Source organism: Dromaius novaehollandiae, chromosome 3 (assembly GCF_036370855.1).
Source record: "Dromaius novaehollandiae isolate bDroNov1 chromosome 3, bDroNov1.hap1, whole genome shotgun sequence".
Classification (NCBI taxonomy): Eukaryota; Metazoa; Chordata; class Aves; order Casuariiformes; family Dromaiidae; genus Dromaius; species Dromaius novaehollandiae.
Window position 1 is genome coordinate 118,247,261 of NC_088100.1, and position 25,367 is coordinate 118,272,627.

The 25,367-nt window shown below is 39.8% G+C and overlaps 1 long non-coding RNA gene across 1 annotated transcript in view; it reads right to left on the reverse strand.

The window, feature by feature from the left end:
• Positions 1-419: 419 nt before the first annotated feature.
• Positions 420-25,367, reverse strand: part of LOC112980075 (uncharacterized) — a 59,702-nt gene continuing 34,754 nt past the window's right edge. The window contains exons 4-5 of the long non-coding RNA XR_003258340.2: positions 20,331-20,432; positions 420-1,593 (exon numbers count right to left, since the gene is read on the reverse strand). This is a non-coding gene — a long non-coding RNA (uncharacterized LOC112980075). The remainder of the gene's footprint in view (positions 1,594-20,330; positions 20,433-25,367) is intronic.

The window sequence follows — 25,367 nt, forward strand, 5'->3', positions numbered from 1 at the left end:
CATAAGAAGCAGTTTGGAGAAGATAATAAAGAAAAGAACAAAGTCCCAAGACAGTGCTTTAACGGAATACCCCAGGTATCCAGCTTTCACTGTTTTCACATTATCTCTCTGTGCCTCCTGCCCCTTTCTAGTAGCTGGTCTGCTTCCAGAAGTTCATTAGTTATCCATTGTTGCTAAAGCATGGGGACAGCATCTTTCAGCTGAAGTGGAAAAGGGTTGTTGCATTAGATCTGGAGATCTCTCTGCAGTTGGTGTAGATACCCTTTCTGGGAGTGTGATTGCACTGACAGTCAGTTTTCAGGGACCTCAGGAGGTCTCAAGCCCAACCTCCTGCTCAACGCAGGGTCAGCTATGAAAGCAGACCAGGCTACTCAGGGCTTTATGTACTGTATCTCTTTTACTTTATAAAGACTCCTTTTCAGAGTATAAACTATTAGTGGTTCTGTTGCTTTGTCATGAATGTTCTTTGTATGAGTAAAAAAATCACAATGTATTGTTTACAGACTGTGAATGTGAAGGCAGACAATGTTGTCTGAGGAAGTCTGTTCTTTTCCCTTGGCATCTATGCTGTTGGAGATAGTTGGACAACTGTCGGAGACAGGCTCCTGAATTAAATGGACCTTTGATCTGACCCAACAGTGCTACTCTTCCTTTATTAGTAAAGCCTCCCAAAATACCTCAAAGAAGTGTAACTTTTTCAGGAACCTAATACAGGCACCAGACTATTGTTCCTTTGGAATAAACAAAAAACAAATCCATAAAATTGCCATATTAGTATGAAAGTAATGTATTGATTATTTTTTAAAAGGCATTTCCCAGGGTAAAAAGTTCATATACTTCATGTGCTTTGCAATGAGGTGTCAAAATTCCTCTCTGTTTACAAATTCAGGTTTGAAAAAAGATCAGAGTCACAAAACAAATATAAACGGGAGATCCTCACTGAGGACTGTGAGTGGACATTAGCTCATTATTAATGAATCAGTAATAGTTCTGTGCCCAGGTTGTAATTGTATGGATATTAATGTTTCATGAATTACGATCTCTTCACCTGCATTTCAAGATGGGTGGAGTTTAATTATAGTTCTTTTACTAGTCCCAGCACATTGCTTCCTCTGACAGGAATAAGAACAGGAGAACAAAGTTAGTTAATTCTGCCTTTTGTTGAGAAGTATTGGTCGTCACTAGTTTTCAGAACAATTAGCAGCAAAGCAAACATTTTTGTTTCAATTGATTTCCAGTTTTTCTTTCATAACCTAGTTCCAGTGCATCAGACAAAGGATATTTCAGATACCTAGCCTGAAAAACAACTTTTTCTCAAGCAGACTTTTTAATCTGTGTTCCATTCCCTCATTAGCAGGCTCTTCACCAGCAACTAACTTGACACCTATCAGTTGTCTTGTACTTGCTTCCAGGCTATCACGAGGGAGAAATTTCAGACACCTGTCCTGAAGATCTAACTCAATGAAGTCAGATATTTTAATCTTTCTTCTTTGCCTTCCTTTCTCTTCATCTGCAGATATCCTGGGAGTATCTGTTGTCTTTACTCATTATAATCCTGTCCCAAGGCGAACCAGAAGAGAGCAGAGCCACAATCTGGCAAAACAAATACAGTAAGTAAAAATATAAAAGCTAGTTCCCATGGCTCATTTCCATAATACATGGTTAATTTTCACTGGTTTTCTTCCTCACACGAAACAGTCCCCACACAGAGGTCTTTACTTAAGGTTTGTATATTTTTAAAGCCTTTTCTGTCTGTCCACAGTACACATCCAGGCAGAGATCTTCTCTCCTTCAGCTTTCCAAATGGCAAACTCTACCTCCCCAAAAGCCCTTACTGACTACACCTTCCCCTGGTGTCCCCTGCAGCACCCCTTGTTTGGCCTGCGTAGACAAGTCCACAGATCACAGCTGCACACCTCATAAGGCCCCCCACTGCGTAGCACCCCACTCCAGTTCTGCCTCACTTGTTTACTCTGCCCTTGTGAAGGTATGGATGAACTTTGCTCATGAGAACACTCAATCAGCTTTCTCACATCTAAACACTGAACCCACAGTCCAAAGTATGGCCCCTTGTCAAGAAACTGATACTAACTATATGATGAAAATTTACATTTAATGTACTGCCTAAATCTGCCTGGTTATCTCTACAAGTCCTCTGGCTGTTCTGGGTATCTCACTACAGATCACTTGCACGTTTATTCTAAAAGGTAGTATTTTGGCACACGGTTTGTTCAAAAGCCAAAAAGTCCTCTACAGCTTCTTCTGCTAACAAACAAGGCTTCTGGAATCAAACTTACATCCCCTTTAGATTTGTTATAAATCAGTGGGGTACGATACATTTAACTGTTCTGTTGAGGAAAGACTGGAATGCCAAAAGCTTGCATGCATTCTCCAACTATATAAATCTGCCTAAAGAAAAGACTGCCTCTCTTCACAAACCCTGCCTAATCAGAATCAGACATGCTAGTACATGGTACTGTGGTTTTCCTTCTAGCTCCCAACTAGCCTCTACCATTAAGATGACTGAAAGTTGCCAAAAGTAGACGTATCTATAGTAGACAAGTCTGGCAAGTCAGCCTTCTAATAGGATTTTAGAAGATCTTTGTTATCAGTATAATGCAGGATGGCAGATGTGCTCATCATTAATAGGACAGGCTAGTTCTCCAAAATTACAGCCACCATGATCAGCTTGTATCCCCCAAGCTGTCTTGATTTCTCTTCAAAACAAACCTTTGCTAAATAATTTTCTACTATCCAATAAATTCCAGTACTAGACAATAAATACCAATCAGAAAAGAAAAACCCTACTGAAAAAGCATGGACCATGTTGGCTCAAGAACAAATGCTATAAACCGAGCATGAATCAGGGTGGAAAGTAGAAAGGCCATAAATATTATAGCAGTGAGGTTCAAAAACATTCTTCTAACCGAAGCAGTGAAGGAAAGAAAGATTAACTGTATTCAAGATGAACCTTGACCAGTTTACAAACTGCATCATACAATGTCACGCCTACATTACAAGAGTTGAAATTTAAATTACTTGAAGTCCTGTGTTTCCCCTCCAATTCTACCTCATGTCCAAAAGCCATATTTTCTGTAGTCATGTTCCTGGTATCATGCAGTCTCATTTAGAAATAAGAAAACTCCTTTGTATTCCCAAAATTACTTTATTAAGATTTTGAGAGGGAGGACAGCTGACTGTACTTAAAAACTCTGGCATGATGTGTATCTTAAACATGCCTATGAATACCCAAGTCCTCAGAAAGAAAATTCTTAATTTGCTGCATCATTTTCAACATAAGAAAAAGTATCCCATTTTAACACTTGCTGCTTTCAGTGATAAACTTTATGCCCAAGTATAGACATACAAAAGGCACTGAGCAGAAGTCTTGTACCTTCATTCATACCACTGAAGCCTTCTTAATTCATGAAGGACACATTTTCTCACATTTTTGAGAATTCATCTGGAAGCCAGAAAAAAACAGATTCATGTATTTCCTCCATTACATTTCTTTCTATGTTCTGTGAGTGTTGAACATACTGATCCCAAATATTTCTAATAATTTACTGTGATTGCCCTTAGCACCACCTGATGACAAATCTGACAAACAAAGAGTTTTCATTTCTCTTTTGTACTGGAGTGGTTTCCATCTTTACAAAGAATCTAGTTCTCCCCACTGGTTTTTGGCATCTTCCTCTGTTTTATATCCAAATACAAAAGATAAAGCTTTCATGGAATGGCGGGTAGTTACTCTGCAGGGAAACTTCAAGCAGGGAAAATGAGGTTCTAAGAGATTTACTAACACCAAACAAATACAAGGCTGTTGCAATAAAATGTCCGGCATGACTAATGAAGACACCCAACATAAGTACAGATGTGCCTGTACTTGATGTATCTTTTATGTAAATATGATTAACAATTTGGTTAATTGAGAAGATAAGCTGGGTTTTAACCAAACGCAACTTAGAAAATACTTGAGAAAGTGACAAAGTAAAGTAAGACATTGCATAAAGATGCATATAAGAACCCTCAAAGCTCCTTCCCCCAGGATAAGGGGAACATGTGCCCTGATGGTTAACAAGGGATCACGGAAATTGATAACAGACTGCTAGATGTTTTTTGCTGTCTGTCATCTGTTATTAGCAATACAGGAATGTCTAATCACACCTCTGTCTGGTTTCTGCTGGGTAACTTGTGGTTTCTTTGCAATGATTTTTAATGATTCTTCCGGAAGATAAATCAGATCTGGACAAAGCATCTAAGTGTAAGTGGTCAGAGCAGCCTACATTACTCACTTTGTTTTATTAAGGAAGACACAAAAAGCTTTTATTATAAAGGAAAACACTGTTGAGTTGGATTCAGAATTTTGAATCCATTTCCCTTGGAGATTATGATAGTTCCAATTCTAAGTTGGATTCCATACATAAAGGCTCTTACATTTCTGTCCCAGGAGAGTTGCAGCATTGGATCTGTATTGTTATTGTTTTATTACTACAATAAAATACTCCATGCTATAGAAGAGGAAGAGATTTCAGTTTCTGTGCCACAAAGTCTGCAATTTAAAAAAAAACCCTCCAAAGAGAAAATAGACTAAAAAAGCCCAGAGGAAAGACCTAGCTTTTCTTCTCTTTAATTATTTTTATGATGACGATTACCACAACAGCAATAGCTTTTAGGAGGGACTAGTGTGAAGAAAAGATTTCTATAACATGCAAGCTGCTGCATATTCCACGTCTTACAGAATATTAGGCACAAAAGTACAAACAGTAACCTGCACTGAGAGCTGAAATAACAGAAGAAGAACTGGCAGGATTCTAGCATCATCAGCACCGAATCATTAGCATCAAATAAATTAACTTCTTGATCATCATCTCATTCTACTATATCACTTCTGTGTGATATGTTTATCAGTTCTCTTTATTCTGGTGAATTTGTCTATTGCACTGATCAGCTAATATTCACATGTGTTCACAGATTTCATTTGTTAACACTTAATCCACCTAGTCCTAGATCCACCTATTGTCAGCCACTTTTATTATGACAGTGAGAGAGATCAACCAAGAATGAGGCCTGAATCTCTGAGCTTGTTTGCCACTTTAGAGCACAAAGTCAGTCTCTGCTCCACCATTTCCACTTCAGACAAAGCAGCTACAGATGAGGGGAAGAACCACAGTCCAGCAGAACACCCATAAGGTCAAGGAGTGGCAGCCAATTAGATACAGCATGATTATTATTTTAGAACCAGCAAAAAGGGAAGGCAGACAGGCTTTTGCTAGAATCTGTCCTGACAGTTACATTTTATTCTGCAAAGGCAAGATCCACTCCCCATATTTGTCCTCCTTTAATGAAAAGCAGGCCTTAATCAAGCTGGTTCCAACCCCCCAGTTTGACCCACCTGCTGAGGTCATGCATTGAACAGTCTCCACTTTTCCACGAGTGGATCCAATACTTGTACTAAAGGGGTATTTTTGATTATTTTAGTTGTTTATTTGAAACTACCATTTAGAATCTTTAAAATTTATTAAAATGTCCTTTTAAATGAAAATTCTTGAAAAACCAGCCTTTTCACACATAGCACTTTTCATTTCCATGCAGATAAATAATGCTAGGTTTTGAGTTTTTCTCATCTTAGAGAAGAAATGATTGCAGGATGGAAAAGTTAAATCACTTGTCCAAACAGCAGGACTAACGGTGATGACACAGGGTGAAATTTTCAAAATTACTCAATGTTCAGCTCTTTTCCCACTACACTCCGTGGGAGAGAAGATAGATAAACACTGAATACGTCTGAAAAATTCCATCAAGTGGAAAACCACCCACTGTTTTCACTGAGGCCAGAATCTGAACCCCAAACTTATACGCCATTGACTGAAACATAACATGTACATATCTTTACTTTGTTTACAGTTCACAGCATTGATACTCTAGCAAGAGGATGCAAAGTCAAACTAAGATCAATTAAAACAAAAGTAAACACAGTAGACTCTTTTCCCACGCTGACCTGAAAGGCATGCAAGTAACAAACATGAAAGACAATGTAAATACAAGGAGTTTTCCCAGAAGAGTTTTGTTTTTTTCTGGAATAGAAAACAACTATAGAGTAACTGAATTTCCAAGAACAGGAGAGTTGAAATTATACTCTTACCAGAATTCCTAGATGTCCTATTACTATATCTTATTCAGATAAAGATTTGCAGTGAATACAGCCTCTTAGATAAAGTAATGTTGCTGTCTCCTAAGATATAAACTGAATGGCTTGAATTATAGTTCTTTATGTCTCTCTGCTGGATTCCATGAAAATGTATTTAGTGTAAAAGATGCTTGTTACATTAAAAGTACCAATAAAAACATATACACAGAGAGAGAGAGAGAGAGAACTGGGTCCTCTCCAATTTTCGGTCATGAATGATGCTACTACTAACATCCCCTTTGAATTTAACAGAGATTCCTCCCAATTTCTCAGGTCCCCCAAACCTGACCGGTGTTCACATCAGCATTTCTGCAATATGAAAAAACTGGACTGTTTTGTTAAGAAGAAGCAGAATCACAGAGTTGTCCCTGATCCTTAGCCACACTGACGTCAGAGGAAGTTTGCATGCAAAAAAGACGACAAAATGTTCAGGGCAAACTGAACGGGGGGGATTAAAAAAAAAAAAGTGTTCAGGGCCTGGTGATCAGTGAGAGCTTGACTCAGCAGAGACTTAGCAAAAAGCCAGACTCTATTGGGCGAGGAGAGGGAGAGGACCTGGAGCTGGTCAGCTGCAGAGGTCAGCAGCAGGACAGTGGGCAAGGTCAAGGCCCGGGCGGACAGTGCCTGGGCCCAGGGCCCAGCGCATAGCGAGGACGAGTAGGGCTGGCCAGCAGGGCACCCAGGGGGACTCTCCTCTCACCCACCCTGCTCCGGCCACCCCACAGCCCTCAGCGGGACCCCAGCCATCGGAGCGGGGTTACCCCCTGACGACAGCAGCTCCTCCACGCCAAAGCTACATGGAGACAAGCATACATGCAGTGAAATCTCTAATAAGCATACACAAAAAAAGAAAAAAGGCCAAGAGAAATCAGACATCCCAGCGCTTATGTAAATGCTAATGGCGAGCAAGTGTATACACTATACTGAGCATAAATGTGATCTCCCTGCCCATATTTCAGTCTGTGTCATGCCATCTAGCGGCTGTGCATGATAACTTACTGAGATGGTCTCTAAACTGGACAAACTGGGAGCACCAGCTTTTTAAACATGGGCTGTGAGATACATGTGTAGGTACGATATTTGCCAAAAGCTCAAAATACTACTAGCTAGAGAAAAGAAAGAATAGAGACACACTTTCAAAGCAAGAGTAAAAAGCCTTGAGCGTGGGAAAACTGTCTGAAGGGACAAATAGGAAAGTGATACATTGGTTCCTCTGGAAAAAAAATACATTTCTAAATTATTCCATCTCTGTCAGTTAAAAAGGTCTCTTGGCCCTACCGTACCGGACAAGATACAGTAGGATGGCTGCCTGTCAGATTTGGCTTCTCCTGCACTGCATAGGACACTTCAACAGCTGCCCTGACAAGCTATAAATAATTAACTTAATCTACATTGCACAAGCAGCAAGGCAAAAGATTACAAAATCTGTTTATGCAATTGAGATGTGTTACACTGGGACACTCAGAATATACCTTAGCAACCTGATAATCCTTTCTTTCTGTTTTCACACTTAAAGTGCACAACATGGAGAAATATGGATGTAGCTAGCATAAGCTAAATATGTTTTAAAATATGGAACTCCTCAGAGGGAATAAAGAAAAAAACATTTAAAAAATACTCACTGACATTCTGTCATATAGGATTACTAATGCTGAACTTCAACAGAAAAGAAAAAGATGATCTTTGTTCTAATTATTCCACTGTAAAAGCTGAACAGGATCTGAAATCTGGCAAGTAGAGATAAACCATAGTAAATAATCCATGTAAATTGTTTCCTTTTTCTTCTTTCCATTTATGATCTGACAAGATGATAACTTTCCTGTATGCTTTTTATTTTTAAAATCTTTGCAGATCATTTCTTGCAGATCCTTCTTGATGTATTGATAACTTATGCAAACCACTCCAAATGTTCTCCGCAACGCAGAAAGTTTCCAAACAATTGTGACAGATGAATCACAATTATTTACACTATTCTATTTTTTAAATATAAGTATGCAACCAATAGCATTCACTTCCTTGACTGGAGAAGCCAAACTTCTGTCACTGTTGCTTGACGAGACTTCACAACCCTCTTCATTGGCTCCCAATGAAAAATCAGACCAAACTGAGCATTCCTGTTCTAGTCTTTCCATATAAAAAATTTCTCATGATCTTTGCACACTACCAAACTACAGAACTGCTGATCTGTTTATCCCATACCTCAACACACTAGTTTAAGCAAGCATCTTTGAGTTAGAAGAATAAAGGTCATCAGAAAAAGAGCTGACTCTTGGTTGCTGAGCTATAGTGATGCTTGGAACTCCCTTTCCTAAAGGGAAACAAGAAATGGCTGCAGATGTCACCATCTTTAATGTTTAATAGGGCAAAGCTCATGCTTGGAAAAGCACAATCAGGCAACATTCGTCACAGAGCACTGATGTTTTCTGAGAAGAGGTATCAAGTCAGTGATGTTGTGAAAGAGGTCTAGAGCTTTCTTCCACTGAGACATCAGTGGAAACTTTTCCTTGATGTCATATTTTGTATTTCAAGAGTCTTCTGCTAACTCCTAGGCAGTATGCCATTCAGCCTGGGCTGATCACCTCCACAAGAGAAATAATGATCTTGCATGGCTCTTGGACCCAGACAGCTTTGCACTCTGCTGTGTTGGATGTACCCAAGTACAACAGGCAACTGTCTGTACTTGGCCATGCGAGTATGTGCACAGATTAAGTCCGGCAGGGGTTACAGCGTTCATGCAGTCGGACATCTCATCTGGAAAGACTGCAAATCCATGTGAGTGAAGCACATTGCTCCCATATCCAGTGATCCTTAAAGACAGAATATTGCACCTTATTTCAAGACTGAATTTGTCCAAATTCCAGTAATGGAATCTTCTTAGATATTCACCACGAGACTGATTTCTATTTTTCCAATAGAAATCTCTTTTCTTTGTGTAACTGTATAGATAAATGGAGATCAGCTCACCTCCCATAGTTACCCCAATAAAAATCACACTGTTCTTAAGGTTCACAACATAAGGCTTGCTTTCAAGCTGTTGAGGATCATTTTTATTACTCTCCTTTGAATTTTCCTCCATCATTTCTATGCTGTTCCTGAAGTCTGGACATCAGAATCTGACACAGAATCCCACAGAATCCTGTGGAGAAAGGAAATCCCTTCCCTCAGCCTTAGAGAAATCCAAACATAATAGTTGACTGGATCTCTAATTCTGTCTACATCAACAACAGAAAGTTTGCAAAGGTTCACCAAAGGGTATTTACTGGCACAATTTATATTTCACTTTCCACATTCACACTAAAGTCCTGAATGACTATTCCATTCATTTGCTCAGACTAACTGCAGCAGACTAACTGTCCTATGGTTTCCCAGGTTTTCCCTCTTGCCCTTTTTAAATATGATTTTCTGGCAGTCCTTCAACCTTTTTAAAAAGTTTCAGGAAAATTCAAAGGTTATGCTAGGCATTTAGAATTTTCCATCCAGTTCCTTAGAATCTCTGGGTACAAGAAAGGAAAGTCCCAAACTGCTGGATCCTAATAATTCCTCCTTGTCACTCCTCATTTCCTTCAGCTTTTGGTCTCACTCCTCCATAACTGTTGTCCTAAAGCCATGACTCTCATTACTCTCAGCTAAGAGTTTTACTCTGAGAATCCACTTTCTCCTATTCCTGATTCATTCAGAACAGTGACTTCAAAAGTTCCATCCAAACAAAGTTTCCAGAAAGACATCACAGATAGTGATTCCCCTGAAGAAGTTTCTTGAATGGATCCCACTATAACAACCCATCCCTAAATCTTGTGGATCTCCATTGATCATCACGAATTTCTGAAAATTCAGGTTGATTCAGGACACATGCCATGTGGTTCTGCCTCTCAAAGCATCTCTGCTACTCACCAGCCTGCAGAATCACACTTTCAGAGCCTCAGCAGATCACTGCTGCCTGAAATGCTCAATGTGCTGTTGGAAGAAGGTTAATTACCTTTTCCATCCAGGTTGTTTGTCTGGAAAGGTGATGACATGTTTCCCTTCCTCACACCTGTGTCCCACTCAGTTGCCTACTTCTGTTCTGCATCTTCCTGACTAAAGTCTGTCTTACTTCTCTTTTCAGACAGCCTTCCTGACATATTGTTGATTTTTTTCCCCTTTGTTTCATTTCCTTATCCTTGGCTGTGTTTCATAAGGACCATGCTAAAAATAGGAATGTCTTTTATTTGAATTTTTCAAAACCTGTGCTCATTAAGATATTTTCTGCCTATGCATCTCATTGTCCATACTCCTTGATCAACAGAAAGTTCCTTTTCCTGAGGATGCTTAATAAAATTTAAAGGAAGCTAAAGTCTGTCCAGACAGGCTAAAAACACATCATGAGCAAGCATACTTCAGGCCATTCAGGTCTGTTGTGGAGAGACAAGAAGTGCATCCTGTTCAGAAAATAAGAATGGCTACAGAAGCAGCTATTTGATCAGCACATATGAAAACCAAGTCCTTAGAAACCTGAGTATCAATACGTGAGTAACCAGATAAATACATTTAACATGTTATTCAGACATTTGATTCTGCTGTTTTCCCTGCCTCCTGTTCCTATAACACAAAACTCTGTTCACTGAGTGTTTCATGATTACATTCGCTAAAATTACCTTCCATTCTTTTATTGTCAGCTGGTTCCTCCTCCATGGACCAAATTAAATATAAATAGATGTTCTACAACAGCTCCACCTCCTTTTGATACAAAAAAGTGATCCTAACGTACATCCAAGATTTTGACAGACTATATGTGCTGCATGTTTGTTTGTTTTTTTTCCAGATGGTAAAGTCCCAATGACTTTGTCTAACTCTGATAGTTCCAAGAAAACATAACCAGCCTATTCCACCTGGGGTAAAGTGGACCCGTATAATGTTTTCACTTTACCACTTCCCCCATTTTTTATTTTCTAACTAATTTATTGTTTTTCCCCTGTGGTCCTTTGCCTTCAGCCTCCAGCGAAGCTGGTTTAAAGCCCTCCTAATTTGTGTTTATTTGGTTTTCTTCTCAAACAGTTCAAGTCTCTCCACTTATTTCCATAATTTGACAAGTCAGAGCCCCCAGTCAGCTTCTCTGATACAACTAGGCATTCTCCATGTAGGCCTCTATACTCACCTTGGAAGATTTACCTGATCACCTCTACCCTCATTTTCAGAGCTCTGTGGTATTTCCTAAGGTGCCTAGGCACATAGGAAGCAGGCTGATAACACAATGGTCAGGCTAAAGAACCCACAGATATGTCCATCTGGCAGAAGAACACCCTTGGTCCCATTATGACAAAGTCTTGAATCATTATCATCCTTGGCTTCCTTGAGGGTGAAGGAAGTGGATCTCCATCCTTGGCCATGTAGGGCTCCTCTGCCCTAGCTTCTGCAGCTCCCTTCTCGTTTATGACCTCAGCTGAGAGGAGATTTGGGTGCAGAAAGGATCATCGTCAGCTAAGTGATGTGGTCGGTGTCTGCTTCCTTGTGTGGAACAATGAGTTCTTCTCCTCATGGCAATGCTACTGCATTCCAGGATCAAGCCAGCTAGCTTCCTCCAGCCTGAGTGTCCTGGGCTGCGTCCTGCAGATGGAAACCGTGTATTCCCACTTCTGCAATTGAACCATCACCTATAGCAGCTGTTGTATTTCTCCTGGCAACTGGCATGTGTCAGCTTGGGTGGTACCTCGTATCTGGCATCCTTTAACAAAGCTATTGAAATTACATTCCCAACAAGTCAGGACCAGGACCAAGACCTAGGTGGAGACCTCCAGGTACAAAGTCAGAAACAGAGATAATAATAGGGTTGGCAGTGTGCCTTTTTGTCCTTGTAAAGTAGAAAATAGGCCTCTGCTATCCTCTCTCACATTTCTGCAAACTCAGATGGTTTCTCCCAAACAACAGATAGTTAACTTCACTTTGCTCACCACGCTAGACCCTCTTTGAAGCCTAAAGAAAACAGAGAAAAAACATATCCACAGTCTAGCATACTTTAAATTTCTCTGTTTGTTGGAGATGAACAGCTTGAATACAGCAAGGTTTTCAGACATAAATCTACAGCAGAATCTAAACGTGCTTTTTTCTTTTTGCATAATTTTGGCCTCATGAACTGCATGTCTGAGGTCCCTGCTCTGCTAGACAAGAAACCCAAGAGGAAGTATCCACACCTGCTTTCCCCAGCCTCTGCAACTTTTGCAGTATGCCTGCAATTCTTGGAGCAAGAGAGGAGTAACTTTGAACTCTGCCACCTCTAGCCTCAGCCAAATTCCTCTAGTAAAGAAATGCTTAGCCAGTTACAACTCCCCTTTCTTTTCCATGTCATGTATAATGTGATGTACTAATTATACAAGTGGAGTGGGAGTCCAAAGAGCATAGCAATCTCTTCTTTCTAGAACTCTTAGGCCAAGACATCTCTCTTTCGTGTCTCTCCGCTTTGGCATCTTTTAGTCCATCTATTCCAGCTCCTTCAGAAAAGGTCCCTGAATCACTGTGGAGTTAGGCAGCACCTGACAGAAAGGCATGGATCCCAGTTAAAATTCTAGGTGATACCAGAACAACAGGATCATGTTGGGAGCTATGATCTGCCCCATGGCTTGACTAATAGTACTTCCATAAGGTTAGGTCATCCACTTTACAAAATGTTAATGCACAACTTAGAGAATACCCAGCTAACTATATGCTAGTGTAGCAAATATTAGTATTAACTGAATCCTGAAGTGCAAGCTATGTTGTCTCATGGCAAACTCTTCCCAACTAACTACACTTAGCTGTAATGAATATGCCTGTGAAGTACCAACATGGCCAGGATCGCCTGAGTCCAGTATTGATGGAGAGTCAGAATCTTAATGAACCAAGCTAGCTACACTGGTGCTGGAGAGCAGAGCACCAAAGCATCAGATCACCATCCACTGGAACAGAGTGAAAAATGCTTCAGAGCCCACTGGAGATGTGAGGACAAATTAACATTTGAAAATATCACAATCCTCTTCCAATGTATGTTACACAACCCCACAGTGAGAAAAGCCACCTAGGCAGCAGACATGGCAGTGGAAGTGTGAAATCAGACGTGGCATACTACACATGCAACACACTGATCCTTCAAAGAATATCTCAGAAACAAAACAAATGTGATTTCTGCTCTGACTCATTCATATTAAAGGATGCCTCAAATGCCCCAAGGATACATGGTCAATGATGTAATTCTGGAAGTTTATACAACCGTTTATAATTATCCTGGAACTGTTTATAAATTAGCAAACCAAAGGAGATATCCCTTTCATAACATATAGTCTTGTTGTATCCTCCTTGTACGACTCTGAAATTAACAGGATATGAAAAGTAAGCTTTTAAAACCATCTGACTGGAATCTGATCTGCTGATCAGGTGCTGACTAAAAAATTGCACCTTACAGATAAAGTAAAGCACATCATACAAAAATATGGACATTTTGCCAAAGAAAACATTGTGAGAAAAAATAATAGTGCACAGAGTTTGCCAAATGAATAAAAGAGAATTATTAAATACACAGAAACAAGAGTAACAGAATCTTATTTTTATAGTGCTACTGTCTTGAGATGTTATGTTGCTGATGCACGTAAGCCAGCTAAAGCAGTGACTCAAAAGACTTTCATGTACAACGTTGTAGAATGGTATCATCGCAGAAAAAGCAACTTACCAGAGTGCTCAGAAGTGCCGTTTGGGCCTACTGAACTGTTTAATAAACAAACAAACACAAATCCTAAAACCCCATACACAGAATATGTCTTTTTTCCATCAACTGTTATTTCCATTTGTGTACTGCTTTTTAGGGTATACTGCCCCAGGAAAATTATAAACCTTGTATTATATATCGCATATCTTTCCAATTAAGTTCCCACCACAAGGCAAATACTATAGGCTTGGAATTAAAGTTATAATTCAAATCTGAAAGTTTCCGTATTCAATGCCTATATTAAAAAGGTATGCTGTAACTAGTGATTTGAGGAGATCCTGCAGGAAATGCCAGAATTCCTTTAACTCTACTTTACCAAATGTTTTAATGTTGATTTGATTGAAGCTATGTTTTAAGAACTTTAACAGATACATTCGTTCATTTTTGCACGTTGCTAGTACTGGGCCAAGTGCTGTTATTATTTTTCCATGTAATAGCTTTGCACTGCTATCCTACCAAGAGCTAAAAACACATAATAAGCATTAACTAACACTTGCATGACACCCTGTAAGGTGGTTTTCTGCAATTTTACAGATGGAAAAAGCTGAGACACTAAAAAAGACTCTTGGATTGTATAGTGAGGCAGTAGTAGCGCTGGAATAGAGCCAAGAAATCCTCATTCCTATTACTGCAATATCTGGTCTAGGCCGTTTCTCAGTTTGTTTGTCAATCCATTGATTCCCCTATGTTGAAATACTGTTTCAAATTAGATTTGTTGGAATTGATACTGCAGCTATTCACCCAAAACTGATGCATTTGACCTTCATTTATTCTAAGTTCTTATAAGAAGAAAAATCAAGGTTCCTTCTTGAATTATTAGAAAGTAGCTACTGCAATACCGCAGAGCTAAACACAGTCCTAAGAAGGTTCCCATAATTGCAGCTCCCAGCCCCTTTTGTAGCAAAGTGGGCAGGGAACAAGATTTTTCCAGTGTTCAGGCATCCACAGCTCTATACACAGAAATTTGCACCAGAATCTCCCAGCTAATCCAGCAAGAGACCATAGGAAAGATCACTAATTATACCTAGAGCTCTTCACTCTTCTTTTGCCTACAAAGTCCTCTCCTCCACTCACTACATTGTCCAGATGTTACTTGAGATAGTCTAGTACTTTTGTTTGCAGCTCTACCTTCCCACATATCAGTAAGTCAGTTTGGTCCAGCCTTTTTAGAGGACATCAGATGTCAACTTTGTAGCACCTAGCACACACAGGCACAGCAGAAAGTGAGTTCCTCATCCCACTCTATCCCACTTCCTTTCTAGACATAGGGATCAGTCCCCTAGGATAAACGTAGCAGTACAAGAGGAACTGTCCTGCAGAACAAATCCAGTCTACACATCATCAGTTCAAAAACTCCCATCATGAGTAAGAATCACTTCCAGATGTGTTTACACCTGTTTTGGAGGCTTGATTTAGACGATTAAAAGAGCGTCCAATCAAAGAAATTGCAAAAACCTGGTGTCTTTCACAAAGGGATATGAAACTGAGTAGTTGTGCAGATTGCTCCAGAAACTGGCAATTGTGCAAGCTTTGCAGAACCTTATTTGTGATTTTTACCTTGCCAATTTGTTTGCATAATAGTTGGAAGGTGGTGCTGATGAAATTTCCCCTGCAGTTTTATGGGCAAGTGCTAACTTGCCCTGGTTCAAAGCCAAAACATAGAATAAGATGAAAACCAAAGTATTCGTAAAGTCAGTATTTTGCATTATTTTGTGCTGGATTAATCTGCAATGTTTCTCTTTAATTTAGTAATTCCTCTAAGATAACCAGAGCCAAATCTTATCTTTTATCTTTTATCTCCGCAATCTTTAGCAATTCTGACTCTTGAAGTTGGTTTCTTTTGAACAGAGAATACACCTAACCCAAGTGATCTCTGTTGACTCTGAAGTCCTGTTTGATGATTTACGTCAGTTAAGAATCTGGTAACATTTGCTGTTGCTTGAAAGATAGTGTGTGCGCTTATTCTTACCACTCTTTTTCTAGCTTAATATGCATACTTACCAGTGATGTAGTTTTCATGTGTATTTAGTTCAGTGCTGATATAATCAGCAAGATTATGCAATCAGCAAGACACATCCCAACATATTTTGATTAAATTTTAAAATTCATAAATTCTACATAAAGCTTTATGTTACTGTAGTTGGACAATTAATATAACTTTGGTCATAGCAGTCAAGCTCAAAATTCATTCTCTGTATGGCTGTAGCAGGTTAGACACCCTGAAGGTCTCTAATCCTGGTAAGGATATAATCAACAAGGCACTAGTGTTTATTTTAGAAATAGCACCATGAGATTTTGTGCCTGGAAGTGCAGTCTACAGATGACACTGGTTTCCTTGGTTATAATAAGAACAATTACAAGCAGCATCAAGTCAGTAACAATGATTTTTACAGGTAGCCATGTCCAGTCTTCTCTACCATTTCCAGCTCAGATACTGAAACAGCCTACAAACGTGTTTACAAACACTTGGTGAGACCATAGTAAGCTGAAGCAATTTGAACTAGTTCTACTTTTTTCCCCTTCCGTTAACAAAAAAATGTCATGAGACATCCATTTATGAGATCTTTTTAGATTACAAATACAACATTTACAATAATTATTGATACTAACAATTTAATAAGTCATATGAAAGCATTAATTACTACCTGACTAGCTTCCACTTGTGCTTAACCACATTAGGAGGACACTACTCCCACAGCCTCCATTTCACTGACACACCTCAGAAAGCCCAGCGTCACTGTTACAAGGTCATTTTTACAGATGTGTGTATGTTTTCCCATTGCAATCACAAAAGAGCAAACATTGACAGGTTTAAGTAACCTGCTGTTTTGAGATGAGTATGTGAAGAATAATCATGACCTTGATCCATCCTTGTATAGCAAATATCTGGATGACCTATCAGCTGTAGCTTGCAACATCTTTTCCAGCCTCTTCCCTACTTAGGGTGAATGGCGTAACCCTGAGCAGAGCCAGTGCACCTCAATACAATCACCAAGCATTTTACTGTTCCCAGTTCCCACAGCACATGACTGATTTAAAGATTATTCATGACAGGAATATCCGTGTCATTAATCCTCTTGGCAAATGGTGGAAACAGAAAATGCCAAAACTCAAGCTTTTCAGGAGTGCCTCTAAAGGTCACGATGTTGTTCAAACACAGTGAGAGCCTACAAAGCATGTTCTGATGAAATACAGAAAACTTACCTACAGTTAAAGCAGAATCAACACAGCTGCCCTAGCTTACATCTTCAGAGAAGAGTTTTTGTTAGGAACAATGCTATAGTTTAGTCCCTCCCTAGTTTAGTCTTCCTCACAGAAGTATTAATTTAACCACATCAGGGGAAAGATGCATATGCTCTTCTTTTCTGGAAAGCATTATACATGTTGTTATGTCCATGGTGAGCGGGGTGGGGGCAGGGAGAGGACAACAGATGGGAGAGAAAAAGCCATGCAATACCTTTCTAAAGAACACAAAGCTGGTATCATTTCCTTAGTCCAGGTTGCCTTTGATTCTTTCATGAAGGAAGTGTGCTCACACACGCAGAAGCTTTTAAAATCTTCTAGGTCACACGTTCTTGCAACGGAAGAGTTCTAGTGTCAGACCTAGAGTTTCCTGGGCACACTGCAATCTCTATTGTCAAAACACAGGCACTCCCTGAAAAATAATTCTACAGTATGACAGGCACTCCCTTCAGAAGGATATGACAAAGAACTTGTGGGAAGCAGTATGCATGAGTATATACCCTGGCTGATATTGCATGAACTAACTCTTGAGCCTTTTAATCTCTTGTCTCCAAAGGCAACTGTACTATATTTCAAAAGGCATTTATCTCTTATTTCTATCCCACTCTTCTGCTTTTATTATTTTTGCAACATCAAACATGTGCAGGTGTATGTTTACCATTAACACACTCCAGAGTTTCTTCCCTAGACCCCTCAGTCTTCCTGGCCATAACGTATCAGGAAAGCACTTCCTGCAAGCTGTAACCTATCCATTTTGACTATGCAGGTTGCCTCCTCTGCAAAAAAGACTACCTGCAATTCCTTTCTAATTCCCTTCCAAGCCCAAGTTCTCCTGAATTCCAAAGTATTCTTCCCTTAAGCTAAAGCTTCAGCTAAATCCAACATAAGGACATCTCTCAATAGTATTTATCTATATGGTTCAAAAAGCTTCCCCACCCTATATCCATAGCAGTGGCAGCACCACTGCTTTTCAGCTAGTGGGAATCTCAACAAAGTTTGAGGTAGACTCGTGTGCGTGCATCCATTTAATGCAATAAAAGTTTAAGAGAACACTATAATAAAAAACAAGAACAATATAGGGAACTCATTATCAAGCCTAATAACACGATGAGAACATTTAGTTGCCATAGGTTGAAAAACAGGAAAAAAAAACATTATCTCAAAAAGGACCTTATAACTTTCACCCAGGCACTCCTACTTGATTTTAGTCTGAGTGGCCTTATGACCATCTCTGCAAGCTGGAGAGTAGCCAGCAAAATGCCCACTGAGGACAACTGCACAAGCACACAAATATATGAGTATTCTGTAATACATTTAAGCCTAAATAAAAAAAAAAAAAACTCGGTCTTGTTACCTGTTACCTCCATTGCATCATGCTGTCACTGTTAAGATAGAACAAAGAAAGAAGTTCTGCTGGGGTGGACCCAACTATTCTCAAGGTAAGAGCTGCCTGCATTCAGGCACAGCTTGTCATCTTCTGAAGAAAGAAGGGAGGAAGAAATAACTTCATCTAGGGATAAAAAATCCTGGCTGGTTTCACCAGCCTAGATCAAATGTGAAGGGTGAAACAGTTTGTGAGCTCTGCCTAACTCTGACCCACACTGAATCTCCTATTCCCAACAGCCAGTGGTGAAAGCCCTGTTCTTTCTACTATGTCTTGTCTCAAAGTCTCTAGGACAGGACAAGACTTGCCAGGTGTAGATGCTGTCGAAGCACAGACCAAAAACAGTGAGAATCAAATGATCCAACTCAAATCAACATCTCAAATAATCAGTGAGAGGAAGAGCCATGCTGCTCCCAGCTAAGGTACTGCTGAAAGGCCTGCATGGAGGTACAGTTACATTGATGACACTGGGCAATTACTGGCAACACTCACTTCAGTTCAGGATTGTGGCTGGGGCTAGTGAGTCTGGTTGAACTGCAGCTTTCCAAGAGGTCCTTCATGTCTTAGCATCTCCATGGATTTTGTCCCTCAGTTCCATTTAGCTCTGCCCCCAGTCCTTCTGGGATATCCACTGATCCCACATAAAGAAAAAAAGAACTGATAACACCTAGCATATTCAGCCACTGATGCAGCAAGTGGGAGTGGGAAAAAAATTGGATTAGAAACAAAAACAGGTCTTGGTGTGGGGGGAAGGTCCTCCTCTGAGCAGCCTGACACTCTGGGAAACAATGCCCCACTGGTTGAAGGAAGATCTCTCTTATCTAGCTTTCACCTGAGATATAAAAGCATGGTCTTATCCATCTGTCCGACAAAGAGACCTTTATCCAGCAGGACTAACCAATGGGTTTAACACCATATTAGTTTGGTAGGACCTGACGTAGATCACATCAGGGGAACATTTCCTTGACAAAAATTGCTGTGTACAGCTAGCACAGGAGGCCCGGTTTTCCACCCCAGGGGTTGCTCCATCAGGAGTCAAGGGAAAGGGAGCCAATGAGCCTTATTTGGCCAGGGGAACCTGCTGTGCAAGGGCTCTCCTGCTGCTGGAAAGCGGAGCTTCAAAAAAGACACAGGTCTACCTTCTGCTTCATTCTGGCATCTCTGCAAAACTGAGATGCAAACAGGAGCCCGTGCACCAAACCTATCCAGCAGGACAGGCCTTCCATCATGCTAGCCTGTTCACCAAGACTAGTGACAGAATCTGGTCTAAATTCAGAGCCCGGCATTGAGCATATACTCAAAAGATGGATTTCAGACGATATGACAAAAACAACATCATACTTTGGGTTTATGCCAGTCACACCTCTTTCAGCTGCCCATGCAGGTTGCCCCAAAGGCTGTATATGTAGAGCATACAGACCACACTCTCCATTCTCCCTAAAAAGTCAACCTCCTGACTTATTAAGGCAGCATTTTTGCACCATAAATCTATTTAAGACTAGAGATCCTGGCTCAAGGAATGTCTGAAGCTCCAGGATACTTTGCTGTTGCGGACACCTCCTCCCCCTTCAGTTTAAGAGGCTCTGGTGAGCCAGACAGCAGAATTCCCAATTGAATGTTGTGGGCTTGTTGTTGTTTTTTCTAATAAGCCAGTCAATAAAGATGTTTCTCATTATTTCCCAACACTAGTTCCCAACACTAGTTCCCAACATTAGTTCAACTCCCTCACTATTTCCCCAGGCAGGTCAGTCCAACTGTATCTTCAACAGCAAAATCCGCTCAGGTAATTTATAAAAAAATACCTGCAGTGAGGGTGTAAAACCAGCACTCATGATGTGCAACTCCTCGGACAAGACAGTCCTTTTAGAAGACTCTTAGTAGTAACAGTACCTGGATAGTTTGACCTAAAAGGATATAGAAAAAGAATTAAATTGAGCAGACTGCCAAAATAGCTGCTAATTAATTTTAACTTCCTCCAATATCAGTCTATAAGTAGGATATACTTTGAAATAATTTGGCATGGCAGATGTCTAAAACTCCATTAACTATTTCATTTTCTAACTGATTTGCTCTAGCTGAACACTTTCTGAATGTGGAGAATCTGTACTTTGTTACTAACACTAGCCTGTCATAAGAAAATATTCTGTAGCTGCATTTCTGTAGGCAAGCTGGAGTCTGACATTAATATTAAGTCACTAGCTCCGATTTTAATGAGTCATACTGAGCCTTGCAAAGCACCCACAGAATTTATGTTTATTGGGTATACCAAGACATCAGGAAGATTACTCAAAAGATGCAGGCAGGTTTCCCTAAACCCAGGGAAAATAGGCTGAAATTTGCAAGCAAAGGTTAAAAAAGACTTTTCATCTAGAATTATAAAAGGAGCATAGCCACCAAGGCTTCTTCTCCTCTTTATTCACTGAACAATCTGCCTCTTCACAGTGCTGCTAATTCCCCTAGACACTGTCTTCTATTCCTGCAGAAACCAAGGAGAACTTTATGAATGATCTTTATAGTTTACAGGGTAGGGTTTTTATCTTTGCTGGGAATTTTGTGATTCAGAACAGTTGTATAAGACCATCAACTGCAGTGGTTCCCTCTCTTAAAAAGAAACTAATAACCTTTTTTACTCTCAGCTCCTGGAAAAGACACTTAACTTCTAGCTGTGCTTTGGCAGCAGTGAAAAGCATATGTTGAATAAGAGAGGAAAAAATACAGTGCAGACAAATTAATTCAAGAAAAATAGAGATGTCTTGCCTAAGTAGGCAGCAGTGTCTACTAACATTAGCAGATCTGTGCTGATATGCTAGCCTAGTTCAGTCTCTCTCTCTTCGTGCTACAGCATATCTGTTCTTCTGAGCTAATTTCTATTCACTCATGATTTGTGTTTGTATTGCCTTCAGCAGCTCAGCAATTTCCTGCATGTTTTACATACACTGTAATTTTCTTCTGTAACTAAACTATCAATTCCTTGAAAAAGACTGAAACTATCCAGCCTCCTAGTGCAATAAACACCTTATATGCCTTTTAACATTTGTATGGTCACCCTATTCAACACTTCAAAGAAACCTGGAATACTACTGTACAAGTCTAGAAATAGCATATGGTTTTACTGTTTATTTTTCTGCTGTTATTTTTCTGCAATAATAGGCTTCTGAATCTATTAACCACTCACCATCAAAGAAAATTTCTGTGTAAACAATCCCCAAATGCAGCAAACCATCAGCATGTTTTTTCTAACTGGTTCAGGGTTACATTTGTGATCCTGAAGCAAGCTCACAAATATACTCATTGCACTAATTCTTTTACAGCATCCTGGTTCCAGAAGCAACCTTTGTGTGCCTCTTTCCCTGCTCCCAGTTTCAAGTCCCCATCTTTCCTCCCAGATTAATATAATTTTGGTTAAACAGCCAAAAAAGCCTTTGTTTGATTTCTTCTTCTTTAGGCAAAAACCGAAGAGTGATTTTCTGAACTTGAAGTATTTATTATATAAAGTAAATATTCCTGAAGAATTACATAAAAACACTTTTCGAAGTAATAGAAAGGTAGTATTTATTTCATTTTCACTAAAAGCTGACAGTTCTGTTGCATTTCTTGATTAACTAAAACTACATATTCTTTCTGAATGTGATTTAATTATATTAAAGTAACATCATAAGTGATCTTATCTGATTATTACAATGCCCTCTCTTAAAATACACATTGTTTTTTTCCCAAGTTCAACACAAAGGGCACTTTTACCCAAACCTACCCAGAACACAGGAAAATTCACTATGTTTCTACATGTTATAGTTCAAGACCACAGTTTCTATAATTCTTGTACATTCTCTTGAATATTTTGAGGTTCAAGTCTACAGTGATCCACTAAGGTACCGGGGAACACTTCAGTTAAACACAGCCCTCCCCAGCCCAATTAGGCAAAAGAAGAGGGGATGGAGTAGCTAGCTAGGTCTGGATTCTCAGTACTTTCAAAAGTGTATTACCTCACATTAATTTTGCACACCAATCCCATTGCACTGCATAGGCATTCTCAACTTTGCCCTCTAAACTACACTACACCTAACAGTCTTTTACAGAAGAGTCCAACTCTCATCATGTCAGTAGTGTCTTTCTTTCCATACTGGACCTCAAAGATAAACCTTCACAAAATCAATCACTCCTCCTACAATACTGCTCTACCATCAACAAATGCCTGCACGAAAACTTCACAGAAATACTCCACCATCGACAAATTCCTGGATAGCAACTTTCATATTATCATTGAGATTTCACCCAAAACTAGCTAGAAACAAAGACACTCTATCCCCACCACAGCCAAAACACTCCAGTGGTTGAGGCAAAGACAAAATTGAACGCACAGTGCAATTCTCTTGGCATGAGTTAAAGCAATGTTGGGTTTGAAAGTTAAGTGTATGCCTTACAGTTCAACATAGCATTTTATTGAGTAATCATTATTCTCAGTGGGAGAAATGTAAGAACACACAGAAACCATCACATAGTACGCTGAAGTTGAAGGTAATCGGTGGTATCTGCATTGGTGGGAAACATCTTCCGATCCACTTGCTTACTATCCATTCAGATACTGAAAGGGACAAGTTTAGGACTGTGTTAACCACCTCAAAATCCCTACCACCAAGTATGGTTATCCCAAACCTGCAAACAGCCTGTAAATCTACTTAGATTTTGGCCAACCTCTCACCATTTACTAAAATGTACCATCCTCCAAAGTCTGTGCAATAATATAATTAAGAAGCAAATATTTTCTGAGGGGCAATTGAGAAGTGTTATCTTCCAATTATTGTACTCATACTGTCTAAATAAGAATGTAAACAAATTATCTCAAAATAAACACAAGGGTAAGGATTAAAACCTTGGAAACACAATAACAACAGAGAGATTCCACTGCTAAGTCTATTCTTTTCCATCTTATCAGAACCTCAAGTCTTCCACAGCAACATGGAGAAGGAAACCTGAGTCTTCACTGTAGGAAGGCATGGGGTGTGAAAAAGGGAGAAAAAAGGTGAAACTGAACATAGTTCCTAGAGCCTGCTGGGAGGCGGTAAAGAGCTGGTTTTAGCCTTCAGTCCTTTGACTCTCTGCAGGCACAACCACCCTTTGCTTGGCACTGTAAGTTCTCTGGTGGGTTTTAACGGCCTGATCCAAAGCATGCTGAAGGAAATAGCAGCCTTTTCATTCAGCCTGTTCTCCTTCATCAGAGTGGCATTCCCTGCCTCCAGCAGAAAGAAGGTTTTTCTTGCTATTTCCAAGGTCCTAAGCAAACAGAGGCTGAAACAGTCATGTTAACATGGGCTCCACATTATGCATGGCAGGCTCAGATTTCTAAGGCTCCAACTTCCCTTGTCCTCCTGGATCACAGAGCAGCACTGTGTCAAAGTTACTTAGCAAACGGCAGGCTCTCATCCATTCTTACCTTCTCTTTGGATTGAAAGAAATAAATATTTATAGTAAGACCTTTGAAAAAAGTCATCATGAATACTGGACTGGGAGGCAGAAAGATTTCTCTCTTCAGGAAAAATCTGAATTTTTAAAAATGCATGGTGCCTAAATGATGTTCCAGAAATGAAGGGCAGAAGGAGGAAAATTGGAAAATAGAGAGAAGAGAAAAAATTAAGGGAAGGTTTCCTTATTCGAACTTTTTCACTCCTTCTCACTTGGTACATCCTGCAATACACAGAAAGGAGTGTGATTCATATATAGGCAGTGTACTGCTGGGAAAGGACAGACATTAAATCCTAGATTTGCAGAAAAACTACCAAGACACGTTGAATTCTGATACGAATCTTAGTAAAAGAAGAAACTTTTACTACAACAGAAATTTATCAGTTCTCTACTTTTCTATATAAAGAATGACATTGCTATGCCTTGCATTTAAGCACACAAGCTTCCAATGAGTTATTTATGCCTCTTCATGTGACATCTTGGCTAATTTGCCCCAGAAGCCACTAACCTGACCCTGCAAGCTTCTGGCTATACCACGTTCCCCTCATAAACTGGGTGAGCAGCTTTATGTGAAATACAGCAATTGAAAAGAACCACCACTGCCACAGAGAATATTAACCCTTCCCTAAAGAAAGAAGGGAACCTATGTAAACTGTTATTAGGACAATGCATCATTGCAATGTATTATTTATATCACTGTAGCATCAGTAAGTTCCAGTAAAGTCATAGGCTCCTCTGCTCTATAAATACATAATCCCCACCCTAAATGCCCCAAATTTAAATAGGTGAGACAGACAAAGGGTGTGGAAATGAGGCACAAGAAATTATATTTTCCCAAGGTCACAGAAGAGGTCTGTAGCAGAGTGAAGAACAAAACCCAGCTCTTCTGAGTCTTCATCTAGTCATTAACCACAGAGTCCTCTTTCCCTCTTCTCCTAGTCAGCACATCTGAAATGCTTTTCGCTTCCTGCCTACCTCCTCCTTAATGTTTACAAGTTACTTCATTTCTGTGGTTTAGCTTCTGGCCATTACCCATGCCACATTTGGTATACACTGCTTATATCTCACAGCACTAGGAGCTGTTATATTATTATAGTTCTTCATTTTAATACCACTATGCTTTTCTGTTTTCCATATTCTGCCTTGTCATACTCTCCATCTAGTGTTTCTGCCTTGTTTTTGCATGTTGCAGCCCCTTTCAGACACAGAGCCTTATATACAGGTACTGGGAGCTGGCTGAAGTCATGAACAGGTGCCTTCAACTGCCTCCACAAAACACTGGTCTCCTTAAAGAGCCTGTAAAGACCAGAGTAATTAATGAGAGTTTCCCAAGCCTACTGTTTTTGAAACCAAAAAGGTTCACTGGACCATAAGAACCA